The 3,997-nt window shown below is 43.4% G+C and overlaps 1 long non-coding RNA gene across 1 annotated transcript; it reads left to right on the top strand.

Moving 5' to 3' along the window:
- The first annotated feature begins 219 nt into the window (after nucleotides 1-219).
- On the top strand, nucleotides 220-3,158 carry LOC144290744 (uncharacterized). The gene is made up of 3 exons (XR_013358290.1): nucleotides 220-692; nucleotides 829-870; nucleotides 3,033-3,158. It is a non-coding gene; the product is annotated as an uncharacterized LOC144290744 (long non-coding RNA).
- The last annotated feature ends 839 nt before the right edge of the window (nucleotides 3,159-3,997 follow it).

The following is a 3,997-nucleotide window of genomic DNA, read 5'->3' as shown; positions in this document are numbered from 1 at the left end:
ACAAAATGGCTCAGTTGACACAGCGTCTCAGCCTGGGAATCTTAGAAAACAGAATCTGGAAAAAAAAAAGAAAAAGAAAAAGAAAAAGAAAAGAAAAGAAAAGAAAAGAAAAGAAAAGAAAAAACAGAATCTGAGGCGAAGGTTATATACCAGTACTGTATGGGCACGTGTATTCCGAGGGTAGCAGGAGCTGGGACAAGGGGAGTGAACCAAGGAAAGAGGAAACACGAATGTGAGAGCAGGCATTACTGTGGTGGCCACAGCTTTTGCAAGCACAGTTGCTTCCTCACAAGTGTCACACGGGACATCTTTGAGAAACCAGATTAAGCTTCTGCATCTCTGAGCTTCTGTGGAGTGCCTGGGGTCAGGGGAGGACCAAGAAGGGGGGTCGTTTCCTGTAGGCTGCCAAAGTCTCTCATGAGTCAATGTTTGCCCCTCAGGATATCAAGTCCTTCTCTCTTAGGAGTTGAGCAGCCCAACACTTCCAGCAGTTATAGTGAATGCTAGGACCCAGGACAGCCTCCGAGGCCCCTGTGAATCTGCAGGGCGCATCGCGTGAGTCCCAGGACTTCGAGGTGCTCCCCGAGGTCTGTTACGTCAGCGGCAACAGAGAACCCGCATGGCAGAGGTAGCAGCACAGGTGCTGGTGTAAGGCCAGGTCTTGTTTCAAGCGGAACAAGGAGCAACCCAAAGTAAGTTACCGCTCATGTTCTGGCCAGAAAGGAAGGCAAGAACAGGATTTTAATAGCACACAAAGTGACTTTGGTGCAGTTGGGGACATTGCCATATTTCACTGATTCTGAGATGTACAATTTTGTTACCCTTTAGTGGCAGCAGTGAAGTCAGGATGCATCTCACAATTGACAACAGGTCAGTTTTTGCTTGTTTGTTTATTTAAGATTTTATTTATTCATGAGAGACATAGAGAGAGAGGCAGAGACACAGGCAGAGGGAGAAGCAGGCTCCTCGCAGGGAGCCTGATGCAGGACTTGTTCCCCAGACTCCGGGATCACGCCCTGAGCCGAAGGCAGATACTCAACGGCTGAGCCACCCAGGCATCCTCATCAGCATTTAATTGGCACTTTTGTTTGCTTTCTTAGTGGCATGTGGTGGCATTTTAGATGAAATACAGTAATTTATTTAAGCTGACGTGTATCAGCATGTCTCTTGATATCCTGGACCCAGAAAGATTCTCACACCAGAGGCACTCCCATCTCCTATGGGGAAGACCCATAAAAGGAAAAGCAATTAACAAATTCATAAATCAGGGACCTCATATTCCCATTGTTGATAATAAACTTTCACTACAATTAATATGACCATTTGTTGCTTGCACATATCAGTACTTGAAAATGTTTGTTAAGGTCAAGTCCAGGCTGTGAAACCAACGTTCTTTTGTGTGTTTGTGCTGAGTAATAGCTCCATGAAGGTAGGACTCCATGCTGAAGATTAATGCCTCCTTTGCTTTGACAAAAGTGCAACAGCAGGAGTCTACTCTTTTAAAAAATGTTTTAATTTTAAAAATTTATTTGAGATAGAGCATAAGCAGAGGGAATAGCAGAGGGGAGGAGAAGCAGGCTGAGCAGGGAGCCCAGTGCAGGTCTCAATCCCAGGACCCTGAGATCAGACCTGAGCCAAAGGCACACACTTACCTGACTGAACGACCCAGGTACCCCTCCACTCTCTCTTTTCTTTAAAATATTTTATTTATTTATTCATGAGAGATAAAGAGAGAGAGGGGCAGAGACACAAGCAGGCTCCATGCAGGGAGCCCGATATGGGACTCGATCCCAGGTCTCTAGGATCATACCCTGGACCGAAGGTGGCGCTAAACCGCTGAGCCACCCGGGCTTTTTTTTTTTTTTTTTTTTTTTTTTAATTGTGTATAGGTATGAGTGTGTTTAACCAGTATGATTCAGGTTTTTATTCATATTTAATATCATAAGTTGTGATGCTCTAAAATGTAGTCTTTAGGGGTACCTGGATGGTCTCAGTTGGTTAAGCGTCTACCTTGGGCTCAGGTCATGATCCAGAGTGCTGGGATTGAGCCTGACATCAAGCTCCCTGCTCCTTGGGGAGCCTGCTTCTCCCTCTCCCTCTGTAGCTCTCTTTGCTTGTGCTTGCTCTCTGTCAAATAAATAAAATCTTTAAAAAATAAAAAATAAAATGAAATGTGGTCTTTAGAGTCTAAATTCTTTATATTCAAAGTGTAGTCCTTGAGCTAGCAGTATTGGACAATGCCTGGGAACTTGCTAGGAATGCAGTCTGAGACTCCATCCTAGCCATGCCTGCTGAATCAGAATACATATTTATTTATTTATACTTATATTTTTTATTAGAATACATATTTAAAATGTAAAGTCCCATGATGCCTGGGTGGCTCAGTGGTTGAGCATCTGCCTTTGGCTCAGGTCATGATCCTGGGTCCTAGGATTGAGTCCCATATCAGACTCCCTAACAGGAGCCTGCTTCTCCCTCTGCCTGTGTCTCTGCCTCTTTCTCTCTCTCTCTGTCTCTCATGAATAAATAAATTTAAAATCTTTAAAAAAATGCAAGCTCCCAAATCAACTGATGAGTGGATAAACAAATATGATCTATCCACACAATGCAATATTATTCAGCCATAAAAAGGAATGCAGTATGATGGATGCTATGACATAGGTAAAGCCTGAAAATATTATGTTAAGTGACAGAAACCAGACACAGAAGGTCACATACTGTACGATTCCATTCATTTGAAATGTCCAAGATAGGTAGATGAGTGTTTGCCTCGGGAATGAAAGAAAGGAGGAATCTGGAGTCACTGGTAAATGGGTGATGGGTTTCTTTTGGGGAGTGATGGAAATGTTCTAGAACTAGAGAGTGGTGATAGTTGCCCAACATTGTGAATATACTAAACACCACTGAGTTGTACACTTAAAATTTTTTAATTTTATGCTACATGAATTTTATCTCAAAAACATTTTTTAAATGAAGCCAACATAGCACATTTTCTGCAACTTTTAGCAAATCTGTTTCTTTTGTTCCCACAGGAGAGAAAAAGAAAATGCTGCTTAAGTCATTGCAGTAGAAAGAAATGCCATCAGCTATTCATTGTTCCCCAAGTAGTACAAAGTGAAAATCCTGTGGCTTTTTTTTTTGGATCATCTATGGAAGTGTAAAGTAAAGTAAAAGGTTTCCAATAAATACAGTGCTGTGTTAATATCATTAAAAGTTAAAAATAGGGTGCCTGGGTGGCTCAGTTGGTTGAGCGTCTGCCTTCAGCTCAGGTCCTGATCCTGGGGTCCTGTGATTGGTCCCATGTTGGGCTCCTCACTCTGTGAAGAGCCTGCTTTTCCCTCTCCCTCTGCCCAATGCTCCCAAGCTTGTACTCGCTCTCTGGCAAGTAAATAAATAAAATCCTAAAAAAGAAGAAGAAGAAGAAGAAAAGCAGTAGCAACCCCCACCCAGGGTGATTCATGTAGCTATTAAGGTTTGAGAAGCACTGCTCTAAAGTTCATCTCCTTGACTACAAGACCTCTGTGTCCTTCCTCACTCTCACTGGGAAAATTCTTCCCTTTTCTTAAAGGCAACCCCAGATGTGGCGCTACTTCACTTGTTAAGCTTGGCCTTCCACATCCTCCAGGAAATGCCACCCCTTGGGTTAGGAGGGGGCCTCTCTCCAGGTCTGTGTTGCAAGGCCTCTCTGCGCCCCAGAGAGCAGAGCTGGTGCCCAGAGTCCCAGACAGCGTCTGTTGGGCATGGCTGTCTGCATTTCTTAGTCTGCTTCCTTTTTTTTTTTTTTTAAATTTTATTTATTTATTCATGAGAGACAGAGAGAGAGAGAGGCAGAAACATAGGCAGAGGGAGAAGCAGGCTCCCTGCAAGGAGCCTGATGCAGGACTTGATACCAGGAACCCAGGATTACACCCTGAGCTGAAGGCAGATGCTCAATCACTGAGCAATCCAGGCGTCCCTTGTCTGTCCTTCTTCTTTTTTTTTTTTAATTTTTATTTAT

The sequence above is a fragment of the Canis aureus genome, chromosome 2, assembly GCF_053574225.1.
Source record: "Canis aureus isolate CA01 chromosome 2, VMU_Caureus_v.1.0, whole genome shotgun sequence".
Classification (NCBI taxonomy): domain Eukaryota; kingdom Metazoa; phylum Chordata; class Mammalia; order Carnivora; family Canidae; genus Canis; species Canis aureus.
Note: the sequence above shows the minus strand (reverse complement) of the source record. Positions and strands in the feature narration are given on the sequence as shown.